Source organism: Miscanthus floridulus, chromosome 19 (assembly GCF_019320115.1).
Source record: "Miscanthus floridulus cultivar M001 chromosome 19, ASM1932011v1, whole genome shotgun sequence".
In the NCBI taxonomy this organism is placed as follows: Eukaryota; Viridiplantae; Streptophyta; class Magnoliopsida; order Poales; family Poaceae; genus Miscanthus; species Miscanthus floridulus.
Genome location: NC_089598.1, coordinates 53,628,106 through 53,641,167, shown reverse-complemented (window position 1 = coordinate 53,641,167; position 13,062 = coordinate 53,628,106). Strand labels below are relative to the sequence as shown.

Here is a 13,062-nt window from a genome sequence, read left to right as displayed (position 1 = left end):
GCATGCATTTACAACCCACAAGTTTTTAGGTTTTTAGGATGAGATATTTTTTGACAACAAACTTAAATCTTGGGGAAAACTAAGTTACAGCCTAGGCACAGATGAATTATAGACATAGCAACTATTCATCATTTCAACATAAGAGAAACTAAACAATCTTAAAACACATATGAGAGTGAAATTCATATTTTTGGTGTTTTTTATCATATTTTATTTTTTTGGTATTTCTGAATTTTTTAGATTTTTTTAGATGCTAATATATAAATAAATGCAGAAACTCAATGCAAAAATTGAAAATACGAAAAAGATACAAGGTACCTCTATGGGGGTCCTCCCCCAAGCTAGCTCCAGGCCTATGATCCTGCGAGTTGCTTGGTGATGACTCCGTGGTACGTTATTTGTTTTATTGCATATATTTCTGCTTTGTTCAATCCATGTGTATTCTCAGTAGTTTTTAGTTCAATGATCAAATTAAACATTTGATCAAGGTAGGCTAGTGAACCTAGGCACCATGCTTAAGTTAAGAAGCCTATGAAGATATGATCGATCACTAACCATACTTCAAACCAAAAACTTGTTTGTATAGAACATGGAAGAACAAACAAGATTTATTTAATGATAAGAAAAGGTGAACTAATCTATACTATTATTTTTTTCTTTTAGCATGTATATTTCATAGTTTTATTATATAGAAAGTCTAAGCAAATTATAAAGGATAACTACCGAGTTACTTTCGGCAAGGGCTCACTATTTTAAGTCCAATGAGTAGGACTCTTCCCTTTTAATTCTTGTTCGATGAAGGTACCTCAATGCCTGGAGAAGTAGGCTATACCTTTTCTGGTCTCCACACTTTTTTGTTGGATTTGGGTGGTGTGGTGGTAGACTTCATAGTTTTCTCCTTTTGTTTCCACACTGTCTTCTTTTTTTGGTGGTGTGGGAACAACCTTTGGAGCTTCTTCTTTTTGTTTTAGGTTATTCTTCTTTGGCTCCGTCCTATTTTCATTTTCTTTGTTTTTCTTGATGAGGTTGTCCACCAGTTGAGGTTGTATTTCAACCTCTTTTATGCCTTGTGGATTTAGCTCGTACTTAATTCTTATCATGGAGCATTGCTCCAGCCTAGGCCAAAAGTTGAACTTTTCCTCTTTGTAGTTGATGTTGAAGCGGATTTCTCTGGCTCCAACATCAATTTGTGCTCCTACGGTGCGGAGAAATGGCCACCCAAGGATTATGGGTGACTACTTTGTTGTTTCTATGTCCAATCAACTAGGATGAAGTAACCTCAGATTTTTACTGGGATATCTTTGGCAATCCTAGCTGGATAGCGGACCATGGAGTCCTCCACTTGGAGCATCATTGGCATTGGTGCTAAATGTGTGAAGTTCAACTTGTTAAAGATGACCATGGGCATAATGCTTACTCTTGCCACAAGGTCGCACAAGGCATGATCAAACTACTGGGTGCCGATGGAGCAAGTGATAGTGGGGCATCCAGGATCTTTCTTCTTTTCTAGCAAACGGTTGAGTATAGCTACGCTACATTCTTCCGTTAGCTTGACAACTTCTGTGGACGACAATGGTCACTTGTTGTTGATGATGTCTTTGATGTACTTTGCATAGGAAGGTACATGTAAGACGTCCATTAGGGGGATGCTCACATGTATCTTTTCTATCATCTCGACGAAATGAGCGAATTGCTCATCCACAGCTTGCTTTCTTTTTCATGTTGAAACCGGTAGGTAGCTAGTGTCGACGAAGTCTTGCGGTGTTGTTTCCTCCTCTTTGTGATCATTTTTTTGTTTTTGTAGATGGTGAACGTCCTTCCACATGTTGCCCTTGTGCTTTTCCTGCTTTATGGTTAGGATTTGGTAGATCATGAGTGGACTTACCACCCCTCGTGGTCACTGCATTGGCTTTTTCAAAGGAATTCTCAGGTTGCCCTAGGATCTTCCCTTCATTATTAACAGGAATGGCAGCAACAAGTTGAGCTAACTTTGTTTCTATTATTTTCTTAAAGCTCAATTGATTTTTAATAGAGGAAGATGAACCTTCTATTTTAAAGTTAATATTTTCTAACATTTTATCATTATATGTTAGCTTTTTAGTGATATTTTCATTAATTTTTGCTTGACCTAAAACTAGGTCTTTCAAGGAGGGTTGATTCGAATTGTAATTTGAGTTGAAGTTCAAATTACCTCCTTGCGGGCGGGATTGATTGTTCCACCCATTATTGTTATATTGTCGGAACCTATTGTTGATATATGCGGCGTATTCAAGGGTCTTAGGGTAGTTATCTCCTGAGTGTCCGACCTCACCACAGACTTCGCAAGTCATTTGTGAGTCCATGGCCTGAACGGTGGCCTTCATAGCTTCCTTCTCATGGGCTCTTTCATTTAGTCTTTTTTAGTAACAAATCTATTTTTGTGGCAACCATATCCATCTCCTTTACGATATGTATGCCTTTTTGTTGTTTCCGTTCCTCCACCCAGCTCTGATTAGCCACCATCTTCTCGATGAGAGCTGTAGCTCCATCGATGGTTAGGGAAAGGAACGCTCCTCCAGCAGCGGCATCTACGTGCCCCTTCGACATAGGCGTAAGCCCCTCATAGAAGTTTTGGAGCACAAACTAGTTTTCCATCCCATTGTGTGGGCATGCCTAGATGTAATCCTACAGCCTCTCCCACACCTCGGGGATACATTCCATTGAAGTCTGCTAAAAATTTGAAATTTTCTCCCTCAGGGCATTGGTTTTGCCCATGGGGAAAAACTTCACCAAGAACATCATGAAACATTTGTCCCACATACTGACAACTTCCTTCTCCTTATAGAACCACTATTTTGCCTTCCTCGCAAGGGAAAAGGGAAACACACGGAGCCCAATGCTAGCTGGTGTGACGTCTTTGATGGCGATGGTGTCGCATAGCTCTAGGAAGTGTTGCAAGTGTGCACTTGCGTCCTCGCTAGGAAAACCACATAATTGGTTTGCCTACACCATCATGATCAGGCCAGTGTGAAGCTTGAAGTTTCCAGCTCCCGTGTTGATAGCGGGCCCAATGAGCATGTTGGTAATAGAGGGGGTGGAGTAGTCACGGAGTATCTTGGCCATAGTGGTAGTAGCGGATGGTGCGGGGGTGACTGGTTCACTTATCGGTGGAGTGGTAGAAGAAAAAGCGGCACAAGACCGGCTCTTCCTTAGGAGTGCCTTCAGGTTTTCTATGTAGTTATCCGGCTGGTCAAAACCACTCATACACTATCCTATTTTCATCCACAATAGGAAGAAAACAAGTAGAATTAGCCTGCATAAACTATGGCTACCATTACATGCATGTGATCATGATCATGTCCTACTAGATTCTTTCACCTATGCCCTCATCGGCAATGGCACCAGAAATGCTTGTTGTCATTTCTTAGGGCAATCACCAAGTGTAGAGGCTTTAAGTCCATCCTCAGCAACAGCGCCAGAAATGCATGTTGGTATTTCTTAGCACCATTGCTAAGATTGAGTAAACCTTAGCGACGCCGCCAAGAAACACCAACTACGATAGTTCTTAATGATTATAGAAAATATCCGCAAGCACACAGATCTATCATTGTAGCATTTCACCCAGAAGTATTCAGGGTATCATTATTTATATTTTCCCAAAGGAGGGCATGGTGTAAGAGTCAAGCATAAGCATGAACAAGATTACATACTTGGATAGTAAACCAATAATTCATTACAGGGGTAAAAATGGTATTTTTAGGATAGTGGACACACATTTGGGCCAATCTCAATGATGAAAGGAAAACAAATAATAAAAGAATGTTCCTACATGGAGCCGGCATGTTCTAACATAGTCGTGCAAAGAACAAGTGATGATCATACAAATTATATGGTTAGAGCTAGAACTAAGTGTAAGATTGGATGGGAGGCCACCGAGTACTGGTCTGCCAGCAACCTCATGTGACAATTTAGATTCCTACACCCTACCCGAAAGTGGGGGATTATAAGGGACGAACATGGCTGTTACCACCTGCCGCCTACCCCTCAACTAGAGAGTAGGAAAATTATTCACCTATCTCTCCATAACCAAGCACCATGCTTACGTATATAGAAACTACCCAAATTCCCCTGAGTCCTTGACCCTATGGATCAATAGGTAAAGAACTTGGGCACACTTGAAGGCACGATGAACCGCCACCTCAACTTAGCTCTAATTCTACTCATATAAGTTATATCAATAATTAAGCATAAAGTTGAACAAGTTAAGATCATAACACACAAACTATATGCTACTTCATATATCATGATTATAACAAGACAACTATACTCTAGTTCATATGCACTACTATATTGAAGATATGAGAGTATTACTTTGGAAGAAATTCTCTTTGTATTCATACTAAGCTTTCTCTCTTTTCTTCCAAGGAGCCAAGCCCTCTTTGATTGCTCTTGCTAGCTCCAAACTACTACTAAGTACTAAAGATTACGAGTAGATAGGAGAGGTGTGTAGCTCCAAATGATGGTGTGTCTTGAATGGTGGGCATCACCCCCTTCTTATACTAGTGGGGTGGTCGGTTTGGCACTGAAAAATAAGGAAACCACCAGGAACCGCCTATGCATGGTGGCATGCAACTGCCGGAGGAGCATGGTCTCAAGAGGTGGTGGTGGTAGTCTGCTTGCACCCAGGGTGTGCCCACACCCTGGTGGGCCCACCTCACAACCGCCTTCGCGTGGTCGGTTCTTGGGTGGGCCTGGACCTTGTCCACATCAGTGCTCGCCCCAGAATTGGCTTTTGGTTGGGCTTTTGCTTGGCTCCTTTGCACTTTTCTACTTTACGCTTTCCTATATTGTGCCTTTTTGACATTTTCCCATGTATTTCATGTGTATGTCCTATAAAACACTAAAGAGCCAATACATGTGGAATTATGTTAATAGTACATGCATATGTGTCATAAGTTTGTTTATTTCTCCTATTTTGGACTTTAATTGGTGGACTGATTTGATCGATAGTGACCGCCAATAGCCGCACCGGCTGCTAGAGCCCTTGTGCTTTGCCGACAGCCACTGCAACTCTTGGGTGGAGCTATCTCTCTCCTTTCCTCTCCAATCCATGAGTTTCAAGGTGAAACCCTAAACCCTTTCCTTGATCTATGTAATGGAGTTAGATTTACATTGGATGATGATTTCTAGTGATAGCATGATTAGGTTAGAAGTGGAAGTGATGGATGAATTGATTCAAAACAAAGATTCATGGGTGGAATGTCACCAGCCCATGCGGCAGTGCCGCATAACTGGCGTGGTAGTGCCACGTTCTGGAACTACATTTCATGTAGATTCAACAACATTTCATCAATGACTCCTTGTAGTGACTAGGTTCGTTCACCATATCCGTTACCAACTTAATCATATTGTCTCCTAACCTATTTATTGCATAACTCCATATTCTAGTTAGATCCATATCTTTTGAGATTATGTAATGGCCTACAAGAGTATTTGAGAAGTGGTTTGAGTAAGCAAGAAGAAACTGATCATGACTTAGGTGAAGCACCAGGTACGGCAATGCTGCGCCACCTAAAATAGTTCTGTTCAGGGTGCTTCCCTAGCTCAAGATTTGAATCTTCTTGCCTATTCAAACGATTTCACAAGTGTTCTTTTATCTTCCATTTATATAATTTCTCATTTGGGTCTATCCTTTTGCATAGATGTCCTCTGGAGGAGATGATGATCGGAGGGTCCTTAGGAAGTTTGATGCTCCAAGAGAAAACCCTCTCTCTCATCGTGGTAGAGGGGTAGTAGGCAGCAATAGAGGGGCAGCAGATGTTGCTAGTGATAGGGGGAGCCGTGATGAGCAGATCCAGCAAGAGGAAGCCTTGGAGAGAGCTGGATGTGTCATCCCTCCTAATGCATATCTTGACACTCCACCACACCTTGATGAGTTTGATCCTTCCTATCTTCGTGATTATGAGGAGGATGTGGTGGAAAAGAGGGCAAATGACACACGTCAACATCCAGTCATCAATTATATGGGTAAGCAGGAGATGGTTGAAGAGGCTAGAGGAGAGAACCCATACTTGGTGGCAAAGGATCTTAGTGTTGACTATAGATTTTGGAATGTCTTCCATTCCAATTTCTATACCTCAGTCATCTTCAATAGTAAGAAGTCTAAGATTGTGAAGATGCAGTACATTGATTGGGAAGAGTTGAGAGAGAAGAATGACCATAATTTCAATAGGCCAATTTAGGATTGTGAGAACTTTAGATTGATAGATATCATGGCCTTCTAGTACAATTGGAACATAGAGGTGCTAGCTCAATTCCATGCCACCTACTTCTACAAGTATGATATCGATGAGATACACTAGATGACAGAGGGTCAACACTACCGTGTTGATTTCACCACCTTCAGCCAAATTCTTGGTTTTGATGAGGAGCATCATGGCTTCTCATGCATTCATGATGCGTGGAGGGCTGAGGTTAGAGAGATTGCATTCATGTATCTTGATGGTAGATCTACAGATGGCAAGGTAAAGGGCCTAAAGAGTTTTTATTACATTCTTAACAACTTGATCAGGCATACCATTAATCCCAAGGATGGAGCTGCATCGGATCTTAATAGATATGTGAGGAACGTGCTTGCTAGATTTACTCTAGGTGAAGACAAATTCAATGTTCCTCGCTTCATGTGGCAAGAGATTAGAGTGGCAATGGATGATGCAAGGAAGGGGCTGCCCTATGCTCCCTACTTGATGTTTGTGCTTGAGAGACTCACTGGTTACAGGTTTGTCAAGGATGGATTGCATGAGCAGTACAAGATTGAGAAGGCTAGACATGCCAAGGCTAGTGAAACCATTGCCTCTCCCTCTGATGTACCTGAGTCCTCTCGCAATGGAAGGAATAAGAAGAAGAACAAGATGGTGCAATGGATCAAGACCATTTTTGGAAAATGCACCTATGCAGCTGAGAGAGCATATGAGACACAGATAGAGCAATAGGACATGTGTGCAGCCACAAATCTTCCACCGCTTCCTTCACCGCTGAAAGGTCCTAAAAGGCTAGGGGGTGAATAGCCTATAAAAATTTCTATAGCAACACTTAAGCCAAGTGGTTAGATAATTAAGTGGTGAAGTGAGTGTTGTGCTAGCCTACTAAAAATGCAAGCCACCTATCCACAATTCTAGTAGCTATGATCTCTATATCACACAAAGGCTAAGTCGCTATTCGCTAAGTTAGTGAGCTCTCAAAGGCTAACTAAAGAGCCTCTTTGTAGCACCCAGTTTTAAAGACAAAACCGAATACACACTATACACTATATGTGAGCCCAGGAAGTCAAATCTCACATATAGCCACAAATAAGGGTAATATCAAAACACAATACTTATTACATAATGTATTAGGATAAGGAATATAACCTTAGAGTATAGACAGCGGAAAGACAACTCCGATCTTCAGGCAAAGACTTCAAATCCACAAGGACAACTGACTGGTTGACCACAAGCCTAACTCCTCCAGACTCGCAATCTGGTACCCATCTGGGATTTTTATCCAAAGTATAGAAAAGTAAAGCAAGCGTAAGTACATATCGTACTCATCAATATAACATGGGGTTCATGAGGCTCAAAAGGTTGACACTGGTTTACTGCGTTTAGCTTTTAATAGGTCATTTTTTAAGCAATTGAGTAGCAACAAATTTATCATAAGCCCATAAACACATAATTAGGTAAACATGAATAATGAATAGCATAAACAATTAATCATTAGTGATCATCTCTATTCCATAAGGGTTCCAAGGCCGCTCATGTCCGTGAGCATGGCTGATATACCAGTTTTACACTCTACAGAGGTTGTACACTTTCACTATGAGTCGTGATTTAACCTTTCGCCTAAGGTGAATAGCCTCTTAACCCACTACCAAGGAAGGTCGGTAGGGTTCACTATGAAGCCTTTCAAAGGTTCGTCTAACAAGTTAGGGTTGTTAAGGTTTTTCCATCAATAAGCATGAACCCCCCTCCAAGGAGTGACTAACAAAGTGCACCCTCTTGGTAGGCCGAGATCATACCCGTCGGAGCCCCTCTTGCACTATAAAGGTAACCACTAACAAGCTAGAAAAGGTCCTCATACTGAGCTAAAGCCAGAGCCATATAGCCCTCACAGCTGTACTGTAAGCCCCGGATGATCACTTACAGATAAGTCCTTAGGAAGAGGAATCTAGAGCATTTAGAAAGTAGCTAAACACTCTAGCCCCCTGTTTCCATGTTGCTAAAAAGTCATGTTTTAATGTTTATTGCATATACCATTAGTCAAGTTACAATATTATGGTTTTGTTTGCACCAGCAAAAACTACCCAATGCAATAACCCAAAGGTATCAAGGAATCTAGGATATCAATTAGCTAGGGAAATTACTACAGTTGCTAAGGTAGACACATGCAACATGAATTAAATGATTAAAGGTGAATAGGTATCAAGGATGGTCCCATGCTATACTTGCCTTAAACTCAGATCAGGTCTTCATCTAGTCCAAATCTTCCAAGAACTGCTTCTGGACTCACCACGTATAGCTCACCGACTGGACTTGATCATAGAATACCACACAAGCATCCAAATAGACATGCATAACATACATACATAGCCATATTAGAACAATACACCAACTAGTAGAAAAAGGATTTGAAACAGATCTACATATTGCTATGAACACACGGACGCGGAAGCACGCTAATCGGAGCTACGGTTGAAAAGATACATCTGCTGGAAGATTTTGCTTATAAAAAACAAAACCATAAGCTTTATTTATTTTATTATATAGAAGCATGTATATGATATTTTAGAGAAAATACTTAAGTTGAATTAAGTCAAACTTATATTTGGTTTTAAAAATCAAAGTGGAATTTATTACATTCTATTTATAAATCTAGTGACATAATTATTATTCAAGTTGGGATTTAAACCATGAAATTCTAGAGATTTTGATATAGAAAACATTGATACTAAATGCGTAGGTCAAATCGTTATGAATCCAACACAACTTGAATAGACTATTTCAGAGTTAAAATGAATAAGTCATGATTTAAACAAGTTTTCCTTTAATTAAATAATAGATTAAATCTACCCATGAAATTGAAATATTGAAAACATGCCTAACAGTAGTATAAACACGTAGAAAATGTGTTGGTCAAGAAAGTGACCAACAAGTGAATATTTATAGTTTTGCCATACGTTGTGATCAGAGGTGACCTAGCACTCAATGACATAGGGTTTATATTGGTTCAGGCAATATGTCCTACGTCCAGTTTGAGTCGGTCGGCGACTTTATTCCTGAGCCCAGGTGCTCAAAGTTTGTAGTGGGGTTACAAATGAGAAGGAGAAAGAGGGGGTGTACAAGAGGTTCGGTCGGCTTTGGTCGGAAGGGCCGAGAGCGACAGGAGCTCTGCTATGAGCTAAGTGTTCAAGTGTGTGCTTGAGGTCCGAACCTGGTGGTTCTGTGGTTGTGAACTAGTGAACTTGATCAATCTAGTGAATCTGGAATGACTTGTATCGGCCTGGATTAACTGAGTCTCTTGGGAGAGAGCGCATCCCCTTTTATAGATGAAGGGGATGGCCTTACAAGTGAGAGGGAAGGAGTATGTTTGCTTCTAAGCCTTGTTGCCCATGCCAGTGGGTATGGCATGATGGTAGGCGCCCACAACACTATTGGATGTTAGATGCACAAGGGAGGTCACATCGTCTTTGTTTGGGTATGGTAGATGTCGGTACCTATATATACTGTCGGTGCCCAGAGGCATGTGAGGAGTTTCACCATGTTCACTCGGTATGGTAAATACCGGCGCCCACAACACTGTCGATGCCTAGAGGCATGTGGGGGGCCTTACCTTATGGGAGTTAATGGCGCCCACAATACTATAGGGACAAATGTCGATGCCTACAATAATATTTGTGCCAGGGCAGTTGCAGAGTACTGTTCCTGCAGGTGTACATTGTATGGTCCCTGGTATCGTAGTTTGACTTATGCGCCTTGCCTTGCTTTCTCTGTTCATTCCCTACTCCCTTCTGAGCGGGCGTCCCTGGTCGATTGGTCCTAGCTGGCTCTGACTGCGTCAGTCAAAGAAGAGCAATGAGCAAGGTTTTTGCGTACCCTAGTGGAAGACATGGTGTCAGAGTTGAAAGTAGTGTTCTAGCCAGGCGTTCCGGTCGGAGAGGCTGTCCGAAGGTGACTGGAGTCGGAGCGAGCGCTCTAGTCGGAGAGGTGGACCAGAGTTGGCAAACGAGCGCTGCTCCTCCTCGGTCAGACCTTCTTGTCGATGATTGGATAGCCCTTTTGGCCTACTATTTAGACTCTTGGGCTAGCCCATGCATTGCGCACTGTCTGATTGGGCCGAGCCTTTGCGGGGAAGCCGATCCACGAGGGACCCCAGGTTTATGAACCCGATAGGAGCCCCCGAGCCCCTAGGTGATTCAGGTAGAATCATCTAGGGGATTTTTATCTTGACGGTGGCTACGCACGAGTGCACCCGCGAGTGTAGCCCCCGAGCCCCTAGGCGGTTCGGGCAGAACCATCTGGGGGGGTTTTTTCTAGCAGGCATGTGTGCGTGTTTTTTAGTCGAGACGGAATCGTTTAACCAAGGCTTCATTGCATAGCCATGGCGTTTAGTTTTTTAGGGATCGGATAAGATGGAGCTCGTGGATCTCTAGTGTTGATGCGCGCCATGGGATCAGGCGAGGCAGTTTAGTCAACGGATGGAGCTCGCTGATCCGAGCATCGGTGCGTGCCATGGGATCAGGTGAGGTAGTTAGTCAAGGGATCGGATGAGATGGAGCTCGTGGGTCCTGGCGTCGGTGCGCACTGTGGGACCAGGCAAGTCGAAGTCGTGGATCCTAACCTCGGTGCAGCCTATGTAGCCGAGGTAGTTAGTTTACTTAGTTTAGGGATCAGGCGAGTCGGAGCTCGTGGATCCTAATGGGGCTAGTTCGGGGTTGCAGACTCGATCATTTGGTGTGCAGTTGAAGCGTAGCCGGATAGGGCAAGTTTAGGGTCGCAGACCCAGTCATTTGGTGTGCAGTTGAAGCATAGCTGGATGGGGTGAGTTCGGGGTCACAGACCTAGTTGTTTAGTGTGCAGTTGAAGCGGTTAGTTAGTTAGTTTTGAGATCGGACGAGACAGTGCTAGCAGATCCTAGTGTCGATGCGCGCCGTGGGATCAGGCGAGTCAGAGTTGTGCATCCTGATGGGGCGAGTTTAGGGTCGCTGACCTAGGCGTTTGGTGTCTTGAGCCCCTAAGCCCCATTGGGCTTTAGTAGGGGTCGGTTTGAATTGTGTGTGTTACCCCGTCCTCGGTTCCTCATAACTAGAGGGGCTGAGTTTTGTCGCTTGTCCTGATCGCTCGGGCTCGAGTGATGCGCTAGGTGAGTTCACTAACGGGTATGATCGAGTGGAATCCGGGTCCATCGTTTGGGATGAGGTCAGCATAGCCCTCTTGTGACATTCCACTGCTCCTTTACCTGCAACCCGATAGATGCATGGGTCGTTCCGAAGACCGACCCGGGTGGCCTAATGGCCTCCCATCGATGAAGATCCTATGGGTTCGGTAGAGGTTTAGGATCGAATAAGAAGGTTGAGATGACCCTATCTACAAGACTGGGTGAGGGCTGCACAGGGCTCATCTACATTTTTCTCCCCTGGCTCTATCGTTGCTCATGTCGAATGAGGCAACTGTCGCTTCGTGACGCAACACGAAGCGTTATGATGCATTTCGCTGCATGTGCGATGCTTAGTTCCCGAGCCCCCAGGTGGTTCAGGGCCCGAATCGTCTAGGGGCATGGGCGTATGGAATGAATGCATGTATGGATGTATGAAATGTTTTATAAAGAAATAGCGGGGGTCAGTAGTGTTACCTGAGTGACAGGTTTTGAAGAGCTCCAATCGGAAATGTCTGACCAGGACCCATGCTCGTTGTTCGTGATGGAGTTGGCATGGCCTACATGGGGTGTCCCTTTGCTCCTTACCTATCCCTTGGTGTGTCTTTCTGAGCCATTCGATTGATTTTTAGGAAGCCCAATGGTTTCTCCTGGCGGAGATCCCGTTTTTGGGTTTTTTCCAAGTCCCGCCTGGGGAAGCAGAGGGCTACCTATGTGCGGTGGTGCTTTGGTTCTTGTGCCCATCGTGCTATAGTGGTTGGCATGCGGTAGTGGTGGGCCATACCCAGGCCACGTCCTGTCTGATCAGGGGCCGTTCCATCGGGCAAGGCGCGTCTCATCCGCATTAAATGGGAAAGAGAGAGGGTTTTTCGCTCTATCGTTTTGTCTCTCCCGATTGGCGCGCCTTCCCAAACTGTTGCACCCTTTTCCTTAAGTAGGAGAAGGGAGAGGGTTTTCATCCTATTCTTTTGCCTATTCCTCATCTGTCGCCTTCTTTCCTTTTCCTTCTTGTTGAGAGCATTCTTGAGAGCCACGGCGGTTTCTAGGAAAGAAAAGGGAGAGAGCGAGGGAGAAGAGAAAGACTCACCAATCCTTTTGCGATCCTAGAGCGAAATGTCGGACTGGAGGTTGTCCACTATGAGGGAGTCGGTGTTGAAGGCCTTCGTCACGAAGGGGTTTCTACCGCCGAAGGAGGTGGCACACTAGAGGGCTCCTAGGAGGGAGGAGTTCCCGCAACCTTGGCCTAATGAGGTGGTTTCCTTTCTCACCTTCCAAGAGCATGGGTTAGGATCCCTACACACTGGTTCCTGCATGGGCTCCGCAATGAGTGGGGTCTGGAGCTACAGCACCTTAATCCGATGGGGGTGCTGCACATTGCTGGCTTCGTCACCGTCTGTGAGGCTTTCCTCTGGATGGAGCCGCATGCGGACTTCTTTTGGTGGCTATTTTCTAGGAGAGCTTTGATGGCGAGGAATCTGACCGAGATTATGCTGGTGGGGGGTTTCGCCCTGTAGAGGAAACCAAGCGCGGGAGGCTCTTATCCCGCATACATCCCCTGTGACTCCAACCAGGGGTGGCATGGGGAATGGTTTTACATCAGGAATCTAGTGGAGGCGTCATTCCTGGCGTTCACTGATGGGAGGCCAAAGAAGCAGGACAGTTGGTTGTGGGGTT

The 13,062-nt window shown here is 44.0% G+C and overlaps 1 non-coding gene across 1 annotated transcript; it reads left to right on the top strand.

Annotated features, from left to right (window-relative positions):
• Nucleotides 1-2,632: 2,632 nt before the first annotated feature.
• On the top strand, nt 2,633-2,739 carry LOC136530021 (small nucleolar RNA R71). Its single transcript, XR_010777531.1, has one exon. It is a non-coding gene; the product is annotated as a small nucleolar RNA R71 (small nucleolar RNA).
• Nucleotides 2,740-13,062: the final 10,323 nt, after the last annotated feature.